The 13,659-nt window shown below is 40.4% G+C and overlaps 1 long non-coding RNA gene across 1 annotated transcript in view; it reads right to left on the bottom strand.

Annotated features, from left to right (window-relative positions):
- LOC111171882 (uncharacterized) overlaps nt 1–13,659 on the bottom strand; it is a 46,989-nt gene that overhangs the window by 7,873 nt on the left and 25,457 nt on the right. The window lies entirely within an intron of this gene.

Raw genomic sequence — 13,659 nt, forward strand, 5'->3', positions numbered from 1 at the left:
ACACAAAGATCATTCTCCTTTCCTGACTGAACAGTGAGTGAGGTGTGAGATGCGATGCTTGGAACCAAAGCAGCAATCTTGTCACTGTAAAAAAAAGACTGGCCTGAAAACAAAAGCAAAAAGCACACTGAGGGTGTCCAAGAGAAAATTTATAAATAATTTAGGACCATGAGTATGTCATTAAGCTGTTGAATTCACCAGTTGTTGAAACCACCTTACCTCCTACCATCACTCTGACGTTCTCTGGGAAATCGTTGTTTCCTATTGATGCCATAGCAAATTACCATAAACTTAAAACTACACGTATTCATTATCCTACAGTTCTGGAGGTCATATGGCCAAAAATCAAGAGCCAGCAGAACTATGTTGTTTCGGAGGCTCTAGGAAAGAATCCATTTCCTTGCCTTTTCCAGCTTCTGCTGCATTCCTTAGCTCACGGTCCTTAACTCTCTTGATGGCGAGTGGAGCAGCATCTGCAGATCTTTCCCTCCTCTCTTTCTCTCCTCCCATCATTACACTGCCTTCTCTGACTCGGACTTTCCTGCCTCCCTCCTTCCAAGACCCTTGTGATTTCATAGGACCTCTTCAGATAATCCGGTCTAATCTTCCCATCTCAAATCTTTAACTGAATCACACCTACAAAGTCCCTTTTGGCACGTAATGTAACATATTCACAGGTTCGAGGATTAGGACATGGATATCTGGGGGAAGAGGGACATTATTCAGCCAACCACAGATCTCAAAGCAGGGAATATTTCTTCTGACTATATTATGACAGAGAGCAAGAAGGTTGATATTGCCTTGGGACTAAACTATAGCGATGTGTTCTTGTCTCTTCCATGTGGATGAAAATTGTTTCTGATCTTTTCCAACTGGGCTTTAAAACAATGTGTTTGCCAATGCTGAGGTCTTATTAATCTTGTTACCAAAGCAAACTTGGATCTGCTCACCCAACATGCATCAAAGTGAATCTACTGACACTGGGTTGTGATGAAGGAAAGTACAGAGTTTATTGCAAGGCCAAGCAAGAAGAATGAGCAGCTCACGCTCAAAAGGACCAAATTCCCCAATGGCTTTCAAGGAAGAGTTTTTATACATTTACTTTTTAAAAAAAAAAATTTATTGGGGTACAGTTGATTTACAATGTTGTGTTAGTTTCAGGTGTACAGCAAAGTGAATCAGTTATACATATGCATATATACACCCTTTTTTAGATTCTTTTCCCATATAGGTCATTACAGAGTACTGAGTAGAGTTCCCTGTGCTATACAGTAGGTCCTTGTTGGTTATATATTTTACATGTCAATCCCAATCTCCCAATTTATCCCTCTCCCCATTTTTCCCCCGTTAATCATAAGTTTGTTTTCTACATCTGTGACTCTATTTTTGTTTTGTAAATAAGTTCATTTGTACCATTTTTTTTTAGATTCCACATATAAGCGATATCATATGTTTGTCTTTCTCTGTCTGACTTACTTCACTCAGTATGACAATCTCTAGGTCCATCCATGTTGCTGCAAAATGCATTATTTTGTTCTTTTCTACGGCTAAGTAATATTTCATTGCATATACGTACCACATCTTCTAAGGCAAGGTGAGGCAGATGGTTGCAGGGTGTGTGATCAGCTCGTGTACATCCTGATTGGTTGGGGGTGAGGTAACCAGGTGGTATTTCAGGAATCTCAGTTATAAATGTTCTGGCTCCAACTGGTCTGGATTCTACACCCTGGTCGTCATCATGCAGTTAATTTTTTCCACCTGGTGGGGTTTTAGCATCTGCAGAACAACTCAAGGATATGGCTCAGGGTATTATCTATAGCCCTTGAGGAGGAACTAAAGGTCCTTGACTTTGTTTTATGGCTAAACTATTACTATTTTGTCTTACTTGACTGTTTTCTTTTGTTTCTGCATTTTCTCACTTCTCTGATTAAATTTGCTTTGGAACTTCACAACCCTTTCTAATACCCATCCCAATTGGGACATTGCTCATTTCCAGGTTTTCCTCTCAAAGATAAGGGCTTTCTGGTCATTTTTCTATTCCTAGTATCTTAACTCAGGGCATTTGCTCAGTTATGCACTAAATAAATGAGTGAATTAATAAATGAGATGGTGGCAGGGAAGCAGAGAAATCACTTGGTTTGGAACAGGAAACCATATCAGAACCCTGAGAAGGTAGCATGCTATAGTGAATATAGACTTGGAACTGGACAGATCTAGCTCTTCACATAATCTCAGATTTGAGGAAAGTCTTTTCTCTGAGGATCAGTCTTCTCACTTGTCAAATAAACACTGAGGGAGGGGGGAGAATGTTTTGACGAATAAAATTGATATATAAAGAACCTAGAGCACAACCCAGATTATAGCCAAATTCCCACAAATGTTACTCAATGTTATTCTTTAGGCAATTTTTGTGTTTTTAAGCCCAAGACCATTGTCAGAAATGTGTGAGCGTTTTATTTGGAACATACACACACAAAGAAAGAAAATCCAGATCTCTTCTCTACATAATATTTATTTATATTCTGGGTTAAAGGTGGGAGGAGTTAGGGCTCATAAAGGTCTTCTAAGGCCAGTGTGCCTGGTCTCCTTGTAAGTGCTGTTAAGATTATCCCAAAAAGAAACTGTCAGCTCCTCTATGGACTTGGATTTTCTGGCTTCGAGAAAATGTCAAAAGGGGAACAGCCTCAAGATGTGTTTTCTCCTTTCAAATATTCAAACAGTTTTTGTATACAGTGTTATCATTTTTTCATTAACATAGCTGCTTTAGTCATAAAAACTCATGATTTTCAGATTCAATTTAAAAAGCAAGATTTTTAACCACAAGTACCCCACTCCATGAAATCGATTAGAAGGAAAAGCTAGTCTATCAGAACAGGGTGTTAGGCTCTACCCCAGGGGTAGATTTGGAGATTATTGGGTAGCTACCACCGCAAGGAAGGCAGCCTCCTTGCCCTCTAGCCATCCCGCATCAAAAGGCCCTACCACTAGAAGGGGTCCGGAGAATTCTATGCCAGTACTAGAAAAACTCCCCATACTCCTTAACCCACTAATTACAGGTCTGGGAATTTATCACAAGGAAGCAATCAGAGCTTTACAAAAAATATTCAGATACTCATTGCGATGTTATTTTACAAGAGCAAAAAATAGCTTCCATTTCCAAACATTGGGTATTGCTTTAGTAAATTTGGGTCATGATGGATTTTAAAGTTTGGGGAGAATATTTTATGATGTGGGAATATGCACATGATATATTAAACTTAAATGGTACAAAAATAAAGCATATAATATCATCTTGTTACAAAAAGCACAACGAATGCCTGTGAGTACATACGCACAGAGGGTAAACCCCAAAGTGCTCATCTCTGAGGGGTAGAACTATGAGTAAATTATTTTCTTCTTCACCCTTTTATTTTCCCAATTTTTTATCGTGAACTTTTATGATCGGGGGAATTGCTATTGATTACACAGAAAAATAACTCAGAGTTTATGTCATGCTGCCAGGGTGAGCTGGTAACTTCACCTTCATGCATGAATAATGGCAGAGTTCAAACATTCCAGAACCTCACATTTCTGGCATGGTTGCTTCTCTCCAGACTGTGGCATCATACTTCTCTCAGTATAAAAACAATCATATATAATTTTATCATATATACATATACACACGTACAATAAAAATTAAAATATTGGCTATTTATAAACATCTGAATAACTGAGATATTGAAAATTACTTCACACTGTACAATCTAAAGTTTTGCTCAGATCAAATGTCTGTCTTCTGAAGATAATGAACAACCTTTTCTTTTTTTAAGTTGAAGTATAGTTGATTCACAATGCCGTGTTAGTTTCAGGAATAGAAACAACTTTTTAGATGCTCACACCAGTCTGCTTCACTCCGAACAGGTGAAAAAAGAATTCATTTCCATGTTCATGAAATCGGTAAACTGGGCTTCCCCCAAATGTTACTTTAGCTAAGCTGTATCAAATAATGCCTCAAAAATTCAGAGCATTCCTTCACACTGAGACAAAGTGATCTGGCAATCTTCTAGTCAAAAGATTTCTCTGTAGTATGATGCTATCAATCATTTAAAACCAGGACTTGCAAAGATAGGGTGTTAAATTATCTGAGAAACACTTTATCACCCAAGTCTACATGATGCTGATAATACAGAATTTATTCTTATTATATTGATTTTTTAACATGAATTTCATATATTGCTGTTATGATCATCAAGCTGAGGCTTGATTCATATTTATTAAATAGAAGGCAGCTAAGTAAATGGAATTCCAGATCTTGGCAATCTCTTCACCTAACTGGGCCTCAAATTTCTCATCTGTAAAAGAGGGAGTTGTATTGATAGATTTGAGGGTCTTGACACCACTGACATTCTATAACCTGTGGCCATTGCCACAATCTTATTTTAAGTAGGAAAACAGATATGAGCAAATATGAAGCCATATGCCCAGAACCTAAAAGAGATCAGAATGAGCTTGTATGAAATTTGGCTACAAACTTAAAGAAATCCCTTCAGTAGGTCAATGAGAACTCTAGGTTTCCTCTTTATTTATTTATTTTTTTTATTTTTGGCTGTGTTGGGTCTTCGTTTCTGTGCGAGGGCTTTCTCTAGTTGCAGCAAGCGGGGGCCACTCTTCATTGCGGTGCGCGGGCCTCTCACTATCGCGTCCTCTCTTGTTGCGGAGCACAGGCTCCAGACCCGCAGGCTCAGTAGTTGTGGCTCACGGGCCTAGCTGCTCCACGGCATGTGGGGTCTTCCCAGACCAGGGCTCGAACCCGTGTCCCCTGCATTGGCAGGCAGATTCTCAACCACTGCGCCACCAGGGAAGCCCTAGGTTTCCTCTTGTTTCGAAGTTTTTTTGGTATGTTTCATCATTGGGAATTTCTAGGGCATATCCGTGGAATTGAGGGTCTATGTGCTATACATAGTGGATTCTCATCATTCACTATAAAGTCACCATGAATACTGAATTAGCAAATACTAAACAATTGCCCCCAGGGGAAATACAGGGTTAGCTTCCTGCAAGCCTATGATCACAAAATTTTCAGCAAACAATTCATACATAAGCTTGTTTTATGTGTATTTCTGTTTGACACCTTATTTAATATATATTGGGATTCAATAACAAACTCACAGCCAACAACACTATGACTCATAGCCAAAGTAAGCTTATCTAACACTTGGCTTAAGACACTCGATGACAGTTTTCTTGCACTGAGTAGCACTAGATAGCACTTCAGCACCACTTGCTTGGGGACCATTTTAAACATCAAAATCACCCAAAAAAAGCACAAAAGTGTGAAAGTCATGGCCCTAAGAGACTGTAGAAAGGACACTTGTTTACAGCCCAAGAGCAGAAGGCAGGGCATCAGCTGGTTCGATGTCAGCTGGTGGCTTGCATCTCCACGGACTCAAATTGTTTTGTTGCTCTGCACATATCCGCAAATGTGCATGAAAGCGCAGTGAGTATTGAGCTGGGGTCATAGATAAACTGTAGCGAGAGGTGAACTCACAAACACAGAATCTGTGAATAATGAGGATCGACTGTATTTGCCATCTCGTCACCAATTAAAACAAAAGATGAGGGTGATGGAAGTCTCGGGGAAGAGCATTTGTGAACTTTAAGATTTTTGAAAGTCAATGCATAATGATCATCAGGTACACGTCTCCTCAGTGTCTCCAGAAGCTGGTGCTTATAATTTGTTAGGACCCCTGCATCTCCTAACTTGGGCGTCACCAGACCGTTTTATTCTATGTCATGTAACAGCGTGGCAGTCTCCCACCCCCAATGTTTTCCATCTTTTTTCTCCTCTTCCTTTGGTCTTTTTAACATCTGCAGTCCAATCTTTTTCCAAATAGTGATCAACACATTATTAGTGCTACATTAGGTTTCATAACATCAACTTTGAATTCTGACAAGCACCCTGAACAGAGTTAAGTATTTGAAATGGCAGGTGAAAGTCTAAAGCACAGAGTTCCAGCCACGGTCTCACCCAGCTCTTTGTTCTTCTCCAAGCAACCTGGTAACAAGCCCTGTGCAGTACAGTGCCACAAAACACACCCTTTTCATCAATAACCACAGCAAAAGGCAGCCCACTACAGAATGTTTTCATGTCCCTCCTGAGAGAGGTTATGCAGCTGGTTCAGATCTTTGCCAAATTATTCTGCAATAGGCCAACCACTTGGAAGAACTTCTGGCAGTTTTTATTAGAGTTCGATATACACCTATCTTAGGCCTGGCAGTTCTGCTCCAAATATATCTCCAAGAGACACAAGTACATATATCCATTAAAAGCCTTGCACAAGAATGTTCAGAGAGCATTATTATTAATAGATAAAAACTTGAAACAAAGAAAAAGAGTAAAGAATAAATTGTGACATATCCATACAATGGAATACTACATAACAATAAAAACAAATGGTATTAATAGTGGAACCTCACAAATACTACGTTAAAAGAAAGAAGCCAGACATAAAAGAGCATATAGTGGTTCCATTAATAAGAAGCTCAGAAACAGGCAAATCTAACCTATGAAGTTGGAAGTCAAGAATAGTGGCTACCTCTGATGGCTGATTTTGACTGGGAAAGGGCCTGAGGGAACTTTGTAGCATGGTAAAAATGTCCTATATCTTGTTCTAGGTAGTGGTTACACAGACTTATACATATGTAAAAATTCCTTTAGCTGTGGTACTAGTTTCCTATTGCTGCCATAACAAATTATCACAAACGCAGTGGCTTAACACAGCACAACTTTATCCTCTTACAGTTTTATAGGCCGGTAGTCCAACAAAGGTCTCACTAGGCCAAAATCAAAGTATTGGCAGGGTTGTGTTCCTTTCCTAAGGCTTTGCGGCTAACCATGTTTTTTGCCTATTCCTGCTTCTAGGTGCCACACCTATCCCTAGGTTCATGGTCCCCCTCCCTCCCTCCATCTTCAAGGCCAGCAATGGAGGTGGGTGGAATCTTTCTTGCATCTCATCACTCTGACCTCCAGTTCTGCCCCCCTCTCCCACTTTTAAGAATTCTTGTGATTTCGCTGTGCTCACATGGATAATCCAGAGTAATCTTTCCATCTCAAGGACCTGAATTTAAGGACCTCTGCAAGGCCCCTTTTGTCATGTATGGTAATGGATAATCCAGAGTAATCTTTCCATCTCAAGGACGTGAATTTAAGGACCTCTGCAAGGCCCCTTTTGTCATGTATGGTAACATATTCAGTTTTCAGGGATGAGAATGTGGACATCTCTGGAAGTCCATTATTCTGCCTACCACAGTACTTAAGATGTGTGCATATAGTTGTGTATAAATTATACCTCAATTTAAAAATAGTTTTTCCAAGAATAAAAAAAAACAACGTTGGGCAGAAATCTTGATAAAAACCTGAGAATGGGGGGCTTCCCTGGTGGTGCAGTGGTTAAGAATCCACCTGCCAAAGCAGGAGACACGGGTTCGAGCCCTGGTCCGGGAAGATCCCACATGCCGCGGAGCAACTAGGACCACGTGCCACAACTACTGAAGCCCGCGCACCTAGAGCCCGTGCCCCCAACAAGAGAAGCCACCGCAATGAGAAGCCTGCGCACCACAACTAAGAGTAGCCCCCGTTCGCTGCAACCAGAGAAAATCCCACATGCAGCAATGAAGACCCAATGCAGCCAAAAATAAAATAAAATAAAATTAATTAATTAAAATAAAAACTGAGAATGTCAGGCTTATGAAACACTTCATCAAGATTTACAACAGAAGCCAACAGAATCCAAACTACTAAAAGTTGATTCACAGCTCACTAGGTAGTCTAACATAAATAATCAGTCCAATGTAGGAATAAATCAAATACCAAGCTTATGTTTAGACTTAGCTGAAGGACATATGCAAAATCTACATAAGGTATAATGCAGTATGCAAAAACGTTAGGCAGCCTAAGAACAAATTCATCTGTGTCTATCTCATGCCCCTTATGCTACGTCACCCAAGAGACAATTAACTGGTATTTGATGATATGGATCATTCAATTTGCAGTTAACTTTGACTTTTAACTGGGTAAACAAGCCAAGAGATAAATCATGATCCCAATTTTAAAGGTGTTAATTTTGAACTTCCTCCTTAACTATGCAGTTGATTGAAAAGCTTGTGAAACAAACGTTTTTTAAAGGCACAAATATTAGATGGAAGTAAAATAATGAAAATAGATGGAAAAGAGTGGCATCATCCTTACTTTAAAGGTATTTTAGTTACTGCTTTGTTCACATTCAAATATATTCATGAGAGATACTTGCTACTTAAATTAAAAGTATTTGCCTAATATGAAAATAACTACTCCACCTTATCGTCTCAGTTACATTTGCACTATTCTGGCAATATGTATTGTCATATTCACTTGAGGAAAAAGAACTCAGTGGATTAAGCTAAGAAAATAACAAAAAATGAAAAGCCATACCTTTGCTCCTATGCTAGCCTAATCCTGCTTTCCTGTGCACCTGCTGCCCTGCTAGAGATCTGGGTCATCTTGATTTAAGCATGTCCCCTAACAGTGTATCTTACGCCACATATCTTCCACTAGGAAGCAGTATTGCTTCCCCACTGGTTATAAATAATACTGATCCTGAACATGGGATTTTCCAGGTAAGGAGACTATCCATGTATACCATTTGCCAGGTGTCTGATCAGGGGAAATCCTCTTGGTCTCAGAAGTTCGAGGAGAAAGGGACTTTTATGGGCATGAAGTTTAGCCCCCAAGGTAAAAATTCAGGCACCAACATTGGTAGGCAATTACTCGGATAGGACAAGTCACTCTTCCAAAGTCACACTGCCACTAAGTGAGACAGAGTTTGACCCAGGCGGTCTGACTCCTGTGGGATTAATTGCTGTTTGTATCATTTGTCCCATGATCCTGTGGCCTCCCAAGCCTCAGAAATCACGGTCATCATGGTCATGTGTGTAGCCACCTTAAAATGAGTCTGCGTCCACTCTCCACGCATTAGGCTGGAGGTGGGGAGAAACAGTGTTCCCTGGGCTTGATGATATCCTGATATGCCATAGAGGGTCCAGTCACGGACTGACTCCAGCTTGAAGGGTCCCAAAGAGTTGCATACATCCCCAGAATTTCCAGGACACACTTAGGTAAGTGTGGGAGCTCCAGAAGTATCCCAGATCCACTGGGATAATTCAGGAAATAGAAAAAAAATCCCACTAAAAACATGCCTAATTTCCCCAGTGTGAGCCCATCCAGGATGTTAAACACATGGGTAGAACCAGCACCTCTTGTACTAGACAGACTTCGAGTCGAGAAGGTTCACATCCTGCAGCTTCTCTCATTTTCCAAGCTTAGGGGCCATGGACAGAGAGTTAAACGTCCAAGAATACTCAAGTCTGCCCACAGAAACATGGCTTCCAAAAGCCCAAAGATATGGGATAACTTATATCACCAGCGATTGCCTTTACGGGAGCCTGCCATTCGGGGACACGTTGTGATCACTCAACCCTTCGTTTAGTCAGGGAATCTTAATTTAGCACCCACAATGGGTGAAGCACTGTGCCAGTGCTGGGATTACTGCTGTGAACTAGACAGACCAGCTCCTGATGAGGTGGAGTTTATATTACAGTTGGGGAAGTAGACAAAGAGATTTATCAACAAAGCAATCAGTTAAATAAATAAATAAATAGGAGAAGTGGGTGGAGCTCAAAAGGTTAAAAAAATTTTTATATGTATAACTGAATCACTTTGCTGTACACCTGAAACTAACACAACATTGCAAATCAACTATACTCCCATATAAAATTAAAAATTTAATTTAATTTTAAAAATTAAAAAATAAAAATTTAATTAAATATTTAATTAATTATTGTAGTAATAAGTGTTGAGATGAAAATCCTTTGAGTGCTAAATAGAAACTAATTAGATACAGCTCTTAGGAACTGAGGCTGAAGGATGAGACGAAGCCAGCTTTCGAAGAAATGGGAGAAGAGCATCCAGGGAGAGGAAAGAATAATTTATGTTCCTGGTGCATCCCACCCCCAAACCCACAGAAAACAGGTTCCACTATGAGTGCCCCTTGGTCTTTCATGAAGGGAGAATAAAGAGTTTGCAAAATGACCCTTGAATATGATTCTAGCTCCCCTTTTTAAGATCTCAGACCACAACCTTCTCTTACACACCTTGACCTCATGAAGAGAACAGTCCAATACAGTGTGAAGACCTGAACGTCCACAAAACCCAGGCTCTGGCCCTAGCTTGCCTCTTCCAGGGTGTGGGCCAGTTAACTGTGCCTCCATCCCCATAACTAGTCTGGGCTTCTATAAACTGCAGGCATTGGATACAAAGTCCCTTTCATCACTCATGCAACTTGTGATTAACTGACAGTTGCATGCTTGTATTAGCCCTTAATCTTTTTTTACTGCATCACATAAACCATACTATATGATATAGTTTCTAGTCCAGATTATTGGCCTTTAAGAGCTTACCCTTGTGGTTTTTCAAAATGGATAAAATGGGGGACCACTTCAAATGGTCCCTCGCCCCAAACATCCCAACTCAACAAATGATTTTTCCATAAATGTCCTACCTTGCATTTGCCCATTATGATTTGCCCTTAACAGTGAATTGACCTCCCATTTCCCCACATTATTAATTCCATTTTGCATTTTCTTCCCCAATTTTATTCACACATGCATGAGATGTCTCCTTTGAATTTCCTTTTTACATAATTTTCCTTTCTCTCCAGACAGACTGCACCACCTGTCACTGGTAGACTCCAGGGGAGTTTATCCCAAACCAGGCCCTACAGTACACTGCATGGACAGAGGGCTTTCTCCTCGGCATTTAGAGGCAATTTCCACTAAGGTGTTCCAATTCCCAGTGGATGACCATAGTGTTCCAAAATGGCATATTTTTGTCCTTAAAAAGGCAAATCTTATAATTCCATTTATATTAACTCAAACACAGGCATAATTTAGCTATAGTGTTAGAAGTCAGGAGAGTGATTCCTTTGGGGAGGAGGGTAGTGATTGGGAAGGAGCATGAGATGGGCTTCTGGGGGCCAATACTATGCCCCTGCTTGACCGGAGTGGTGTTCACGGGCATGTCCACTTCGATAACTCACCCAGCTACACACTTATGACTTTTATACCTTCTTGTATACATGTTATATTTAAAGTTCACTAATAAAAAAGCCAAAACTTCTCCCCATACTTTACATAGTATCAAAACCTACATTGGTAATTTATCAGTTATGGGGAGCAGACTTGGAGCTAGACTCCCTGGATTTTAATTTGTGTTCCCCTATTTTATTGCTACATTCTTTCCTTGTCTGTAAAATGGTAAAGATAGTAGTACCTACCTCAGAGGACTGTTCTGACCTTTGGAAGAGTTATCATCTATAGAGCCCTTAAACAATGACAGCGCCATTAAGGGCAGCATTTAAATACCATTTCTCATGTCTACAAAAGATGGCTGGAGGCCTTACTAGACTCTAAGAGTGAAACCTTAGGCGTAGGGTCTAAGCCTGAGATGTCCTGGAGGGCCCAGACCCCGCCTACCTGGTCCCATGATCCTCAAGTCAGGTCAATGTCACCTCAGTAAATGTCACCGTAACTCATCCAGTTGTTAAAGCCCAAAACCTAAGGGTTGTTTTGGATGCATTTCTTTCCCACTTTTACCCATTCAGCTATTGGCCAAATGCTGTCAGTCGTATGTCAGCTTCCCTTACCCGGACTCCTTCCCGCCTGGTCTGCCTGCTCCATAGTTGCCTCCCCCTATTCCTTTGTATGCAGCCACAAAAAATAACCTTCTAAAATATAAAGCAAATAATATTCTTCGCCTTCTAAAAGCCCTTGCATGGCTTCCCATATACTTTGGGGATGGGGAGATTCCCCACATCCCTTGCTGTTGCCTACAAAGTCCCATGTGGGATATAACCTCTGCCTGTTCTCAACTTCATGGAGTACCCTATTTTACAGATAAGCGAACCCAGGCACAAAGAGGTTAAGAAACTCACCACCAGGGTTACACGGCTAGTGAGCGACAGAGGCAGGATATGAGCTCTGACTCTAAAGCCAGCACACTTGATCACCACGCTAACAATCCCACGTTTTTTCCTGCCCCATGGTCTTCACTCAGGCTTTTCCCTCTGCTGAGAACTCTTCTCCTCCACTCTTTGTGTATCGGATTTAATCCTACTCTTTAGATCTCAGTTTAAGCATCATTCTGTCAGACAAGTTTGCCCTGACCATGCTATGTAAGGTAGGCACCTCCCTGCATTATTCTCAGCCTTTTCTTTGTTTACTTTGTAACATTTATGTTAATGCATACTAATTTGGTCCATTCACTTGTTTTCCTCTGCCTTTGCCCTTAGTACAAAAAGCCCCTTGAGGGCAGGCACTGTGTCCATCTTATTTTCCACCGTTTCTCTGGTTTCTGGGACAGAGAAACACTAGATGGATGAAGGGTATATGATTTCCACATTTAACAAGAGGGAGGATTATCCCAGTACTTAGCCCACTGCTTTTTAAATATTTTTTCAGGTATTAAATATAGAAAAAGTTCTATTACATTGTGAGTGAAATTTTTTCTTCCTTATTTTACATCAATCTTACCTTTTCAAACATGCCTTCATTCAAAACACTCAACAAAACAAAGTTCCATGTACTCATGAAACTAACATTCTAATAAAGAAGGTCAGACAATGGACATCAGACAAAATAAAGGAGTAAAGTATAGAGCACGTTCAATGGTGATAGGTTCTATGGAAAAAGAAGAAACAGAGTATGTGCAGTAGACCGCTACACTGGTGGCCCCCAAGGATCTTTACCCACTGGTGTTCAAGTGCTTGTGTAGTAAGTCATTGCCACATCACCTCAAGCCTTAGCCATATGACTTGCTTTGGTCAATGGGAAATTAGCAAGGATGATGCAAGGAGAGATTCAATAAATGCTTGCATATTGGGGGTTGACCTCTTAGAATGCTTTTTTCTTGGAAGCCAGCCACTATGGTGCAAAGAACCTTGGGCTAGACTACTGAATCAGAGATGCCACATTGGTGGGGGTCCTGGAGAAGAAGAGGCCATCTTGGATGTTGAAGCCCCAGCCAAGATCCCAGTTGAATTTAGCTGCAGTCAGACCACAGAGGTGGACCAGAATCCCAAACTCTGGTGGCAGAAATCCTACTGCCCAAGCAAGCTAGCTAACTTCCCAGGGTTCCTGCTTTCTCATCCACAAAAATTGGCTTCCGAGAGAGGTGATCTCTAGCCTCTCTCTTAATTCCAACTTTCTAACATTTCAGATGTTTAAAAATTAAGTGAAACATAAAGAATATACTGGTTTCATCATGGGAAAGTGGAGTGATGAGATGAAATAACCCAAATTACCTCCAATGAGCTACTGTGATATTGATGGTATTTCTGTTTTTCTTTTGAAAGACAAGATGAGCTTTAGGGCCTCAACAAATAAAACATGCTCCTTTTGTCCTGTTCTTTCTTCTTTTTTGCCTGCTTGTAATTTCCACAGAAATTTTAGTGTTGAAAACGTAAACACAAGATCAGTGCTCTAATGCCTGGTGAGAGAGAAAAATGTGAGTAGAAAAGTGAAATTTTCCACATTTAAAACAAATTTTTACAGGCAGGTTTGAAAAATGCATTGATATCTACACTGGGT

This window comes from Delphinapterus leucas, chromosome 8 (genome assembly GCF_059928025.1).
Source record: "Delphinapterus leucas isolate spDelLeu-1000000601 "Yukka" chromosome 8, BTC_Dleu_Yukka2, whole genome shotgun sequence".
Lineage (NCBI taxonomy): Eukaryota > Metazoa > Chordata > Mammalia > Artiodactyla > Monodontidae > Delphinapterus > Delphinapterus leucas.